Here is a 16,408-nt window from a genome sequence, read left to right as displayed (position 1 = left end):
TTAGAGCGAAAACGTTCTGTTTTTTAATGTGGCCCTTTATTTTGGTTTTCAAATAAATATACCTTTTACACAGAAGATCCTTTTTTTCAATTTTGTGCAAAATCCCAATTTTCAATGAAATCAAATACAGCTCCCAGAGCGAACCATGGTCAGTGAGAGAAATCCTCTCTGCGCAAAGTTTAGGTGGGTGTACGATCGACGACAACGTTTGTTACCGGCCATGGCTCGTTCCGGGAGCTGTATGTATTAAATGAAACGCTATATTAACCTTTCGGTAGTCGCGTCCAGTTTTAAGACATACATGCTCACGTGCGGACTGAGAGTCCGGTAAAACACTTTCTGTGGTTTTCAACTACTTGTAACACACTTTGCTTGCTTTTTTCATTAGTCCGTTCTTTAACGGTAAAATATTGCTAAATCTCTAAATTTTAAAGAACCGCTTGGATTGACATGAAATTTGGCATACACATAGCTAACAAGTCAAAGAAAAAAAGTGATATTGTGCCGATATGTGCTTTTGCCCTGGGGGTGGTTTTCACCCCCTCTTGGTGGTGAAAACATATTCGTCCAAAGAAATGGATAAACTGGCTAATTTTAAGTAACTTTTGTTCTATAGAGTTTTTTCACTAAGTCGATACTTTTCGAGTTATTTGGCAGTGAATATATTCATTTTTTCAACAAAATAACTACGCTTTTAGACGGCTTTTCGCAAATAACTCAAATAGTAAGTATTTTGTCGAAAAAACATTCTTAGCAAAAATATAGCCTATAAAATTTATTAAAAAATGGTCTATATATCACGTCTCTACACCTAGTAGAAGCAGAGTTATAGCTAATGAAAAATAGGTTCATATTGGTCAAATTCCAAATGGAATACTTTAAAGTGAAATAACCAAAAATGAAGCACATTTCGGGGAAAACTCATTACAAAAAGCTTCATTTTTGTTTTATAAAAAAAATTTCTAGCATCAAAATTAAACAAGTTACGCTCAAAATAAAGTTAGTCCCTTTTGGTTTTGGTAAAAAAATCGAGAAAATCACCCCCTAATTAGTATCTTAAATGAACTTAATCGTTACGACTTCACAAGTTTCTTGACTCGTGTATGTATTGTTTATATGATCTGTAAGTTTCATCGGTTCAATGTCCTTATTATTGAAAGGGCTGAAGTTAAAAGGGGTTGAACAAGTCACTGATCACGAATGTATGCAAATTTAGAAACACCAAATCTTAATCAATTTTTGTCTAACAGAAAAACAAAAAAATACACGAGATTCAGAAAAGTAAATCTGACTTTTTTTTGTTTTTCAAGATTTTTGGTATTTCAAACAATTTTTAAGTTATTTTGAAAAAAAGCATATTTTTCAAAATTTAAATTTTTAAAAATTTTACTTTGAAACAGAATTTTTTCAAAAATAAGCACTTTTAATCGATTAAACTTAGGGGCTGTCCATTAATCACGTGAGGCTCGAAAGGGGGGGGGGAAGGTTCCATAAAAAATCACGAAACATCACAAGGGGGGAGGGGGTCTAGTAATAATATCACGTGTATTTATTTTTTAAGGAAAATGCCCGAAACTCAAACTCTTTTTCGTCAAATGCACACAAAAATCGAACGTGGCATTGGTGTGACTGATAAAAAAAGTCATTTCTCATTCTAATATTATACAAACCAACAACATATTAACTTTCTTTGGTTCCATCCAAATTTCTGTAGCGACACAGTATACTTTACATGGAGTCCAAAAATATTGTCCACACTCTTGCGAGAACGTTTGGCTACTCAAAATCACAATGAAAGCTTTGAACTACTAGTTAAGGCTAACTTTCGGATATTCCGAACTTTTCGGAATCCGAACAGGCTGTCCCCCCAATTAGTTCGGATTTGCGGGGTTCTACTGTAATATATTCTTTTCACGCACACCTTATTTGCGCTACATAACTTAAAAGATGTAGCAACTAATACCATACTGTCGGTGTGCGCATCCGCCAGGAAATGTAAAAATTCACCCTCGTGCCTCTGATGCGATCTTACCTCTGATAACTTCATTTTTGGTAGCTTTGTTTTGACCTCTTTGCTATCTTCACTTCCATCCTCATTTTTTAGGTTCATTACTTCATCTGCTATTTCACTTTCAAAGAACTGAATATCCTGATAAGTAAAATAATAAATACAGGAAGAATTCCAGAAGAATGGAGTACCACTCAGATGATAGCGTTACTTAAGAAAAGTGATAGGACAGACCCCAGTAATTATAGAGGGATAAATTTACGGAGCACTATACTGAAACTCACAACAAAAATACTGATGAAGAAAATAATGGCGTGCATAAAAATATATCGGTTGAACAACAAGGATTTAGAAGTGGAAGATCATAACGATGCAGTTTTTGTGATAAGACAAATAGCAGAGAAATAATTAGAATATAACAAGCGAGAGTTTTTCTGTTTTATATACCTAGAGAAAGCGTTTGATAGAATACAATTAAAAGATGTGCTACACCTACTATATGACAAAAATTTACCACTGGATATTATAAAACTGATAGAAAAAATTTATGTACGAAATAAAATAGAAATAAAAGTCAATGGAATAATAACAGAACCCATATAAAAGCAAACACAGGAATCAAGCAAGGAGATTCACTAAGCCCTCTACTGTTTAACATAATGCTGGATGTAATAATAAAACAAGCGAAGAAAAAAAGAGGGTAAAAAATGGGTGATAAAGAGATAAAAATACTCTGTTACGCTGTTGACACCGTGTTAGTAGCAGAGTGCGAAGACGACCTACAAAGATTACTGCACGAATTCAACATTAAAGCAAAAGAAATAGATATGAAAATATCAGCCCAAAAACAAAAAGCTTAGTAATATCCAAAGAACCAATAAGATGCAAATTAGACTTAGACAATAAAAGTAAATACCTGGGAATTAATCTATCAGCCGACAATAATATCGAAGAAGAGGTAATGACTATTAATTAAAGCCAGTAAAACAGCCGGATGCCTAAACGACACAATTTGGAAAAACAAACACCTTAGAGTGGAAACAAAGGACCGAATATATTAAGTCATTTGACTGAAGTTATTAGACCAGTTATGACTTACACTGCCGAAACAAGACCAGATGCAAGCAAAATACAAAGACGTCTGGAGACCAACAAAATGAAGATCTTAAAAAGTATTGCTTTAAAAGGACTACGGGACAGGGTAAGAAGTGAGGAAATCAGATGCATATGTGGGGTAGACAATATAAATACCTGGATAAAGAATAGAAAAGAAGAGTGGAACCAACACATAAGCAGGATGTCTGAATCAAGGATAGTAAGGATAGCCAGGGACAAGTCACCGTTAGGCCAAAGAAGTATAGGACACCCAAGGAAAAGATGGAATGACAATTTAGGTACAGAATGAAAGGCACCGTTGAAAAAAAAAACAGGCAGTACTGCCTATATAAAAGAAAAAGTAGAAGAAGAAATTCTTTAGGTAGATTTTTGGTAGTATAATGTGCTTCTTTGGAGTTTTACTGAAGATTATTGTTTTCGTTTTAGTGGGAGAAAATTCTAGGCCAGTAGTGTTTGACCAATTCTCTAATTTCTAAATGACTAGTGGGTTAAGTGATTTAGCGATGTCATTGATGGCAATAAGGAAAAGTGCAACGAGTAGACCATTGAGGAATGTCGTTAAATTGGATTTTTGAGTCTAAAAGAACGTTATCTATTCGAATAAGTTTCGTCTATATAGGAAATTACTAATAAATTTTATATTTCCTGGAATTGACCAACTTAATAGAATTTTTATATCTAATCCCCAAATGGCACGTGTTATAAAATATAATAAAAGATAGCCATAAGCCAAACATACTTTATCACATCCAAATGACCCATGAATTACAGATTCAATATCCACTAGGTTGTCTAATGTAGATGTGGACTTTCTAAATCCACTTTCTATAAGGCTAGGTAGCTATAATATCAATGTCTAATACTATCTAGTATCTATCAAGTGGATAAACTGATTAATTGTAGCAAGTTTTGTTCTATTGAGTTTTTTCACTAATCTAATACTTTTAGAGTTATTTGCGAGTGAATATAATCGTTTTTTAACAAAAAAAAACATGTTTTTAGATGGTTTTATGCAAATAACACAATAAGTAAGTATTTTATCGAAAAAAGTATTCAATAAAAATATAGTTGCAATCACCCTCTAAAAGGGAACTTGCATAAAATTTTTATTTCGAAAGAGATGCTATAAATTTGCTATAAATCACAACAGAACCCGATTTAAAAAGAAAAAAAGTTGTTTGTGTTTTCCGTTTGGCCCCTTAAGACAAATAAAATCAAATTATTGTTACCGCTTCTCAAGTGACTTTACTTATGTATTGTTTATAATATGATCTGTAAGTTTCATCGTAAATTTAGTTTTACAGTATTTTTTTATTTTGAAAAAAAAATGCCTTTTTTAAAATAACTTTCTAATTATCAGTGATACGAAATATCCCAAAGTGTAAAGGTTTTACTTTTCTGAATATTTTGTTTTTCTGTAATACAAAAATTGGTTAAGATATGACTGTTCCGAATTTGCATATACTCGTGATTAGTGACTCATTGAAGCCCTTTTAACTACAGCCTTTCAAAAATAAGCACTTTGAACCGATGAAACTTACAGATACTCTATATAAGCATACATACGTAAAGTAACTTATGAAGCACTACTGATTAATTTCATTTGAGATGCTAATTAGGTGATTTTTAAATTTTTTTTGCAAAAAAAAAACGGATTAACTTTATTTTGTGCGCAACTTGTTTACTTCTGATACTAGAAACTCAAAAAAAATAAAACTGTTTTTAAACTTTTTAAAAAGTTATGATGAGTTTTCCCCGAAAATTTCTTAATTTTTTGGTTATTTTATGTAGAAATATTCAATTTTCAATTTGATAAATAATAAGAACCTACTTTTCATTAGCTACAACTCTGCTTTTACTCTGTCTACGACTTCATATGTCATATTTATATAAAACATTTTTTTCACTTTTTCTATTTTTGCTATGAATCTTTTTTTGGTGAAATACTTCCTTTTTAAGTTATTTGCGAAAATCCGTCTAAAACATACTATTTTTTGAGAAATGAATATATTCACTCGCAAATAACTTGAAAAGTATTTACTTGTGAAGTCAAAATTAGTGAAAAAAACTCTATAGTCAATTTATATTTTCAACATTTTTGCAGAAACAAAAACAAAAAAAAGAATGTGTGTGTACTTTGTACGCACGTAAGAAGATATTCTTCTATTATATAATAGGTAATTTAAACGAAGTAAATATACTTAAAAGGTTATTTGTACTTATTTTATTTAAAAATCAATCTAACTTTCTTATCTACCACTTTCAAAAAAGAAGAATAATATCTTCAAAAATTATATAATAAATAAAATCTATAAAAAAAAATAAAAAAATAATAACTTGCTTGGGGCTTGAACCCACTTCATGTCTACCACGCCGTACGAAAGTTGACGCCATTTCAAACTGCACCAAACTCTCGTATACGTCATGTGGGAATATACACAAACTAAACGTTTACACCATAAATTTATATGAATTTAATAAAATTATTAGTTTGATTTTTGTCGAAATTAAATACAACAAAATATAGAGTAAGAAAACGATATATTAGATAAAGATTTGTAGAAAGTTTGTTCGTAATCAGATTATGTAAATTAAAGCATTGCCTACTAATAGGTACCTAACTACATTATTTTGTTTACATTTTCCAAATAGATAGGTATTGAAACTATTAGGTATTTCCAACTGAAACATTTAGAATTACGTACCTGCGGCTTTTCAGAACTATTTAAAAAGTCATTATAATTATAAATTTGATTTTATTTCTGTCCACACATCAATAAAAACTAATATTATACAATATTTTTGTTTACCGATAACCTCCATATTGAACAATTATTGACAGATCATTTCAAAATTTCAACACCCAATCAGAGCCCGTATAACGACTAATACCATACTGTCGGTGTGCACATGCGCGCGGATCAATCAAATTTTACCCTCAATCAATTCGCCGCTAAAGAAGAATATCTTCAAAAAAATTATTACAAATTAATATGATAGGGACTGCTGTGTTAAAATTTTGAATACGGGCCACGTAAAATAACCGCGTGTTCTTGGTAGTTCCTTGAGTAGGGAGAATTTTACACTTCCCTCTAAGGCTAGTTCCAACAAATTTAAGCTAGGCGTGCCACTATACGGGCAGGTTTTAAAGACAACAAAATAATGCATAGGCTTTCCTATCTTTCTGTATTTATCAATCAACGGTATGACTGTTGAAAAAATTGAACACAAATTTTTGAGGTTCTGTGCATTTAAATTAGGTAAAACTATTGTAGATCACGATTATTCATTAATAGAAAACAGTTTAAAACTTAATACACTAGAAAATAGACGTAATCAAGTAGGATTAGTATTTTTGTATAATTTAATAAATGGAAATTTAGATTGCTGTGATCTATTACAGTGTATTAATGTTGATATACAAACTAGAAATCGAAGAGGTGATTTTATAACATTTTATATTCCTTTCCATCGCACAAGTTATGGCCAAAATTCACCTATAGATCGTTACTGTAAACTTATAAATGACAAACACATTGAAATTTTTGATATATCTCTGAATATGTTTAAAAATAATTTAAATAGAGTATTTATTTAATTTTTTTGTTAGTTCTAAGGTTACAAGTACCTACCTATTCTTATTCTAATATTTGTTATCTAATTATAATGTTGTTAAAGTATTATTAGTACATTTTTAGCTCGTAAACTTATTATTGTTAATTGTATAACTTTTAATGGGGTAATCCCGTCAATAAATAAAATAATGTAACAAAATAATTATTGACCTACCCTCGTATACCAGCTCCCGTCTCCGGACAGACAGAACACTATCGATGTTTCGAGATACGCCGATGCAGCGACGATGACGTGCAAGCGGTCACATGGACATAGCTGGAGATATATAGATATTTCTGGAATATCTGTATCGCATATATAAATAGGACATATTTGTAAATAGAGTTAGTCTTAAGCTAAAGTTTGTAAAGTAAACTTGTATAAATATAAATAAAGTCGTATATAAATACGAACCGCTAGTTTTATTGTAATTAGAAGTAATTACACTGATAACCGCTACAGTTGGTGTTAACGGTGTGGAGTGTAAATAAATGAAAAGTGAAAAAAAAAGACTTTTGAACTTTATTCGTCGGAAATAATCGGAGTGCGTTAATTGTTCGGTATTCGGAAAGACTTTTGAACTTTATTCGTCGGGAATAATTGAAGTGCGTTGATTGTTCGGTATTCGGAAAGACTTAGACATTTTGAAAAGTACGTGTGTGCCGACCAAAGATGTTGCTACAAGAACTGACCATAAAACAGCTCCGTGAACAATTAGAAGAGTACGAATTAGACAGCAGTGGGTGCAAGATAGTCCTACAAGCACGACTCAAGGATGTCCTCACGAAGAACGGAGATGACCCAGAGACGTTCCACTTCCAGTCAGCAGAACAAGTAATCTTATCGAAATTAAAAACTGTTTCTGAAACGATCGATGAAACTTCTAGACAGAACAACGAGAAACTTGAGGAAGTTAGTAGACAGAACAACGAGAAACTTGAAGAAGTTAGTAGACAGAACAACGAGAAATTTGAAAGTGTTTCTCAAAAGATCGATGAAACTTCTAGAAAAAGCGACGATAAATTCGAAAATGTTGCTAAAAGATTTGACGAGACTTCTCAAGTAATTAAAGAAGTTTGTAGACAGAGCAACGAGAAATTTGAAAGTGTTTCTCAAGTAATTAAAGACGTTTGTAGACAGAACGACGAGAAATTTGAAGAGGTTTCTAGAACATTCGATAAGATACAGAAAAGCGTAGACGACAGTAAAGAAATGTTAGAAGATAAGATCAAACAACTAGAGACTATGGTAACCAATACGAAAGTGCTACCTTCAGTTAATGCAGTAGTTTTGGCCGTAGAAGAGAAGATCAAAGAATTAGAGAGCATGATAACCGATACAAAAGTGCAACCGTCAGTTCATGCAGTAGCTTTAGATCCTGTAGTGAAAGATGAACTACCGAGAGAAGAAATGTCGCATAATATGAGATTCAAATTACCACCATTTGATGGAAAGTCCTCTTGGTCCATATATCTTAGACAGTTTGAAGCTATTGCGACCGCCAATCATTGGACCGAACAAGAAAAGGCTGTTTCCTTGACTGCTGCTTTACGAGGTGATGCTGCAGATATATTAAGGTCAATTCCCAAGGGTCAAGAAAATTGTTACCAGACCTTGTTCACTCGTCTAGAAAAACGCTATGGAGATGCCCATCTACAACAAGTATACAAAGCACAACTGCGAAGTAGAAGTCAACGAGCAAGTGAGAATCTGCAAGAATTTGAAGCAGATGTGGCTCGTGTGGTGCGGTTGGCTTATCCAGAGGTGCCAGACAGCGTTTTAGAAGAAATTGCAGTAGATACCTTCGTCAATGGGCTGAAAGATAATGAACTACAGAAAGCTTTACGACTAGCAAGACCGAAAGTTTTAGATGAAGCACTTGCTATTGCCTTGGAACACGAAGCAGCTAGCCAAGCTTCACGAAACAATCGAGTAATAACCGTGGAAAAAGGCGATAAGAGAAAAGATGAACGTTTGGTGGAAATGGTACGGAGGGTGATTCGTGACACGATGCCGAAGAGACGCATGAAGAGGGCTGGAAGAGTTGGTTCAAATACAGATGCTTCCTCGATACGGCCATGCAGTGAAAGTTGTAATCACCGGCTTAAAGTAGATGAACAGCTTTGCCCTGTGAGACGAACTACCGTCGTTAATGAGCAATGGCAGCCACAACAGTTACAAGAAGCCCAAGAAGACGATCCATGTATAAAAAGAGTATTGGATTGGATGCGTCGAGGTGAGAGACCTAGTTGGCAAAACATTAGTGCATGTAGTCCGGAAGTCAAGGCCTACTGGAGCCAATGGAATTGCCTGATACTAAAAGATGATCTTCTGTACAGAACCTTTGAGAACGATGATGGTACAGAATCTAAGCTTCAGTTGATTGTACCTAAAAGTAAAGTGTCAGAAGTATTGCGTCAGTTGCATGACGGTACATCAGGTGGACACTTTGGTATTACGAAGACTCTGCAAAAGGTTCGAGAACGGTTCTATTGGGTGAACTGTAAAGATGATGTAAGAAGATGGTGCCGAAAATGTGAACTGTGTGCATCCGGTAATGGTCCGGTTGGTAAAAAGAGAGCACCCATGAGACAGTACAATGTTGGAAGTCCTATGGAAAGAGTAGCTATCGACATTGCAGGTCCATTTCCAGAAACCGATGCTGGAAATAAATACATCCTGGTAGCCATGGATTATTTTACAAAATGGACTGAGGCCTATGCATTACCAAATCAGGAAGCTGCTACCGTTGCAGAGGTACTTGTTAAAGAATTCTTTAGCCGATTTGGTGTTCCCTTGGAGATCCACTCCGACCAAGGGCGAAACTTTGAGTCAGCTCTTTTCCAAAACGTTTGTAAATTGATTGGTGCCAATAAGACCAGAACAACACCCCTGCATCCTCAATCAGATGGGATGGTCGAGAGGATGAACCGAACGATGGGTAAACACTTGTCCAAAGTTGTATCTGAACATCAGCGAGATTGGGACCAACACATTCATTTATTCCTGATGGCCTACCGCTCGGCCGTAAATGAAACTACAGGTCAAACACCAACCTGCCTGATGTTGGGTCGTGAAGTTCGGTTGCCCTGCGACCTAGAGTTTGGCTGCGGACCTTCCGAGGAACATGTTGCAGGCGAAGACTACGTTGACCGCCTGAAATTACGAATGAACAACATTCATGAACTTGCCCGACAACACATTCAGATAGCCAGTGACAGAATGAAAGATCAATATGATTCTCGATGCAAGAATGAAAGCTTCGAAGTAGGTGATCTTGTCTGGCTTTATAATCCGCAACGTCGTCGAGGCTTGTGTCCTAAACTGCAAAGACAATGGGAAGGTCCGTATGAAGTTAAGAAGAAAATAAATGACGTAATATATAGAATTAAGAAGTTGCCAAACGGTAAACCAAAAGTTATTCACATAAATCGTCTTGCACCATATGCTGGCTCAAATGAAACAGAAGAAGCACGAGTCCTCCAACAGGAGATGAAAGATGTCGCACAGCCAAGTTTTAATCAATTTATGTCAAATTACGCAGAAAGAAAGAGTGCTAGATTCGGCGTGACCACAGAAGTTCAGCAAGATCTGTTTGGTGTTCCAGAAAACGTCTCTCTAGCCCACTGTGTTGCACAAGACCTCGAGATGACTAAAGGAATCTCGTCCGTATTCAATAGAAAGTTCGGCCGCCTGGACGAGTTAAGGAATCAACAACCTAAAATTGGAAGAGTATTGCGATTGGAAGATGGTCCTCGATCTTTGCTGTATATAGTGACCAGGAAGTCTTATACGGACACGCCAAGCTACGAGAACATATGGCGTGCTCTAACTAATTTGAAGAAAATGGTCTGTAATTATGACATCAAAGATTTGGCTTTACCAAAAATTGGCCATGCAGTAGAAAATCTGGATTGGAAGATTGTGAGAAGCATGCTGGAAGTGATCTTCAGAGAAACTGGCGTACGGATTACTGTGTGTTGCATGAACCCGAAGATGTCATACCCTTCAAAGACAGTAGACTGTTACTTCTTTTCTAGGGGTGTATGCAGAGCCGGAGAATCCTGTAGATTCCGCCATCCTGGGCCATCTAGAGTTGCTGATCGGGACGCTCAGATCTTAAGAGGGGAGCAGTGTAACAAAATAATTATTGACCTACCCTCGTATACCAGCTCCCGTCTCCGGACAGACAGAACACTATCGATGTTTCGAGATACGCCGATGCAGCGACGATGACGTGCAAGCGGTCACATGGACATAGCTGGAGATATATAGATATTTCTGGAATATCTGTATCGCATATATAAATAGGACATATTTGTAAATAGAGTTAGTCTTAAGCTAAAGTTTGTAAAGTAAACTTGTATAAATATAAATAAAGTCGTATATAAATACGAACCGCTAGTTTTATTGTAATTAGAAGTAATTACACTGATAACCGCTACAATAAAATAAAAAAAAATAGCAAGAAATAAATCACCAATCAGTGGAAGAAGTACAAGTCAACTGTGCAAAAGATGGAGTGACCATCTTCCATAGACATATCAATCTGCCAATGAACAAGCAGAATTGCTTAGGTATAAAGAGAAAAAAGAAGAAAAAGAAAATGGATAAAGCGGCAATGAATAATTAAAAATAACTTACTAGTAAACCGGCATAATTCTTTGGCATGTTTTCTATTAGACCTCTTCAAACGTTTGAAAACGTCAAAGTCATCAGGATCCTCTATCCAATTATCGATTATATCTGGGGATTTCTGATTTCTATCTTCACTATTTGTGTTTGTATGTTTCGCATCAGGATCAGGATCTTCATATGAACTTTCGGACAACATAAAGTTTAGGGCAACGGCCATGCAACAGCATGAATTTTGTGAACGAATTATTATATCAGACGAATTTTCATCTTCACTGTTTGTGTTTGCATCATGGGATGAACATTCTTCATTTGTGTTTTTTCTTTTAGTGACCAAATTCACAATTGATCCTCGAGATTTCAAATTCTCCTGGCTGGGAAGAGATACATGTTGAATTTCGGATTGAGCAAAAGATTTAAAACTTGTTACAGCTTTATTTTTTCTCATATTTTTATGTGTTTTCCTCAAAGCTGTAACTTTTTCACGTCTCAGTGTTACCAAACTGGTTGAATTTTCACCATAACCAGAATTTGAATTTGAATCAGAAGTTTCATCATTTCTCTGTAATGAGTCTTCTTGAATTTCTACTTTTTTTTTGGATAGCTTTGGCATTTTTTACACGAATCGTTTACTTTGCTCGTAAATATATATAAATAAAATAAATAAATAAAATATACAAATGCAGAATGCACAATAAGAAAGATCACAAACTACACAGAAAATACTACACAACTATAGAACTAGAACTAGACCATAGATAAATAATATATAGTATTACTAGACTACCACTCAGGCACTCAGAGTTCAGAGATATGTAAAGAAAATATATCAGGCTAGGCTAGTCAGTACAGTTTTTTTGCTATTCGAATCAGTTAGTTCACTCTAGTTTTTATGCGGTTCCTGCGCTAGCAGAAACTCCTGGCTGCTGCGCAGTAGACTAGGAGGAAAATGTGGGCTGTTGCCAGATTTAAAATATTCCGATAAAGAATACATTCCAAAATTATAATAAAATAATTATTATTATCGATTTTTTTTTTTCAGAAAGCTGAAAATTAAATTCATAAATGGTAAAATCCTTTATGTACACACTTTATAAAATTTGAAAAATAATATTTTCTAATTATTGATTATTGATTGAATATATTCAAACAATTAATCACAAGTAACTCTCTCAATTGATGACATTTGGCAACAGTGAGTAGACTTGTATATTCCAAACTCCAAACCAAACATAACCACATAACCTTATAAAAATCTCAGTTTTCAGTTGTTAAAAATGTTAAATGAGTTATTTATTATTGTTTTCTTATATTTTGCAATTGTTAAGTTGGTTCACTTCGAATTTAATAGGCATTATTTACCAAAGAATATGCATTACTTTGGTATTTCTCCAGTTTTCTACAAGAAGTTTGGTGATTTTGAATTGGGATTATGATGACACCGAATGTCACCGAACAACCCGAACCCGAAGCGCCCGAAGGTGCACTTCAATAAATTTCATTGTTTAGCTGTCAGACAGATTCTGTGACCTTGCGCCATTTTATCGGTCCAAGTGGTCAGATCCGGCTTTGCTTAAATAGATATTGCAGCACCGGTCTTGATTTTTCAAATAAGTGTAGCAAATAAAATTTATTTATTTTAAACTTATTTAACATATAATTTTAATTAAAAAATCAATTTTTAATTGTGCTCTCTGATACCAGTACAAGTTTTCAATACATCGTATGTCTTTTTGGTCTTTTTGGCAGCGTTAAATAATTAAGATATTATGGTGGATAATTTGTTAATAAATTATTTATTAGTTTATATGTTGTTTCATTAAATTTAAAACAGTTAAATGGAAAAATTGCAATACCAAAATGCCCATACGAATAATAGTTATTGTGTATTTTTAACACGTTGACGGACACCAGCTAACGTTTTTTCGACCAAACCAACGCACTTGATTATCTATTATACTATGGAATATTTTGAACTCAAATTTTTAGAAATTACTTAACTGCTTAAAATTAAGTGACTTTCCTAAAATACTATGACGGTAGGAACCGTCACCGTCCCACTCGGCAAATATATTATGTCTAATGGGACACAACGGCTGCAACCGTTCAATGTAATTTTACGTCAAATTGTTTTATTAGGTATTTGGAACATTAAGGCCGCGTCCCACCATCAAATAATTTGATCAAACTGGTTTGAGCAAACTGAAAGTGACAGTTAGTGACGTCACATCCTGAGTGTTCATTGTGGATAATAATGAAAAATTTTAATTTTAAATAAAGTACAAACAAGTTAGACAACTCAATACAAAAAATTTGATCAAACTAGACTGATAGTGAGAGCACAGATTTTTAGAATTTCAAAAAAACTGCAATTGTGACGTTACTTTGACGTACTTCCAGAGTTTGCTCAAACTGTTTGATCAAATTATTTGATGGTGAGACGCGGCCTTTAGAGAAAGGCACGTTGTTCGGTGCCGTAGAGCCGCAGGCCGCACGTAAGAAGTTATTCTTCTATTCGCGATGAAAAACAAAGTATCTGACCTCTGATGGAATAAATTTAAACTATTATAAGTGGTATAAACAAACCAAAAAATTGTTGATTTGAATAGAATTTGGTCACTATTCAGAAATTTTTAGTAAATTTTAGCATTATGAATACATTAAAATATTTTAAATCAAATCGGTATTGTTCTGTTCCTCAATTGAATGTTTGTTTATACGTTTATACCATTTATATCGGCCATTTTCCTGCATTCGACCTGCCCTCTATATTCCGTTTCAATCGCGAATAGGGCTTTTCATTCACAATCATTTGTTTCGAGCTTCTGTCATGTGTCACATAATAATTAATATATCTACGTCATACGTTATTGGTATATAACAATGATACAAACCAAAGACGTATGGCGTAGATATATTAATATTATGTGACACATGACAGAAGCTCGAAACAAATGACAATTGATGAAAAGCCCTATTATACGATTTCAAGAAGTAAATATACTTAACAGGTTATTTGAGGTTATTTGTATTTCATTTAAATATTAAACTAAAACTTCCTTATCTACCACTTTCAAAAATTTTTTTATTAAAACAACCAAAAATAAAAAAAATATGAATCGTCCAGGATTGGAACCCGCTACCTTCCGTTCTCTGACCCACCGCTCTACCAACTACGCCACAGAGCTTCTTTTAAGTGACACGTAAGTTTCAGATATAATTAACAATACCGTGGCAAATAGACATATTATTACGTATTTTTTATGGGAAATAAGCCACAATTTTAATAAAAAATGAATTTATTAATGTTTCGAAGCCCAAATCGGGTTTCGTTGTCAAAACACAAAATACTATTAAAATAAAACAAACATGTTGTTGCTAAGTAAAAAAATTCTTCTAATAATTTATTTAATCTGACTCATTTATATTGGCAATTCAGACGTATATTATACATTTTAAAGTAGAAGACTTTAAAATGATATCGCCAATATTTATGAGTTGCGTTCCTGGGACGACTTTACTAAAAGATAGTTCATTCGATTACATGAAATCAATCCCAACTCAAGAATATCCGTCGCAAAAAAATCATAGCATGTGATCTGTCTTTAAAAAGACAACCAAATGCAACGATGACAGTAAAATTCTCGAGTTAGAGATTCCATAGTAAATCATGAGGGAAAACCAGGAAAAAACCTCGTGATACTATCCCGACATCGTAAGTATTTGGTCTTACGTTTAATCTACCTTCAAAAAACTAATACCAAATTCTGACTTTAATATGTTTAAATTATAAATCATATTAATATTACATAGATATACAATAAGTAATACTAAAATATAAAATTTGTACTAACTCGATATGTTATTGACTTACTAATCGTGGTATTTTCTTTCTATTGACTTCCTCTTTCAGTATGGGTAACCACATCCTACTGCATTCTACCGAGGAATTTGCGACACAATTGGTTTCATTTAGCATAATTAGAGCCGCTTCTTTGATTTTTCTCTTTTTACTATCTGATTCTTTCAGGACTATACTTGAATCTCTCCACTTTTTGGAATCTTTAACTATGGAATTTAATTTAATTTACTATGGAATCTCTAACTCGAGAATTTTACTGTCATCGTTGCATTTGGTTGTCTTTTTAAAGACAGATCACATGCTATGATTTTTTTGCGACGGATATTCTTGAGTTTTGATTGATTTCATGTAATCGAATGAACTATCTTTTAGTAAAGTCGTCCCAGGAACGCAACTCATAAATATTGGCGATATCATTTTAAAGTCTTCTACTTTAAAATGTATAATATACGTCTGAATTGCCAATATAAATGAGTCAGATTAAATAAATTATTAGAAGAATTTTTTTACTTAGCAACAACATGTTTGTTTTATTTTAATAGTATTTTGTGTTTTGACAACGAAACCCGATTTGGGCTTCGAAACGTTAATAAATTCATTTTTTATTAAAATTGTGGCTTATTTCCCATAAAAAATACGTAATTATAAAAATGCCACAAGGAAATAGCTTCAGAACAACATTAAGACATATTATTAAAAAATCTTATACCGTTGATTGAGGTATTGGTGGTTATACCACCACCAATACCTCAATCAACGGTTATACCTACATAATATTTTATTATCTTACTACAGAGAAAGACAAATCCAAAAATTATAATAAATAATACATTTACTAAAAACACTAATATATTCTTTTAATGACTTATTTGCTCTGATATATACATACATACCTATATTGAAAGATTAGCAACTAAACGCCATACTGTCTGTGTGCGCATGCGCGCAGATTTATGAAATTTTACTCTCAATCGCGCCTAAAGAAGGATAACTTCAAAAAACTTGGACTATCTAGCAATAGAATGAAGAAGAACAATTTATGATATTAATTAATGTTTTGTTTTAAAATATTAAAGCAAGTTTAAAGTAATTTTATAAAAGATTATCAGTTATTTTTAATAAATAAAAAATTTAAGAAAAATTGATTCTCCAGTTTAGCTACACCTATCGCA

The sequence above is a fragment of the Diabrotica virgifera genome, chromosome 8, assembly GCF_917563875.1.
Source record: "Diabrotica virgifera virgifera chromosome 8, PGI_DIABVI_V3a".
NCBI lineage: Eukaryota > Metazoa > Arthropoda > Insecta > Coleoptera > Chrysomelidae > Diabrotica > Diabrotica virgifera.
Note: the sequence above shows the minus strand (reverse complement) of the source record.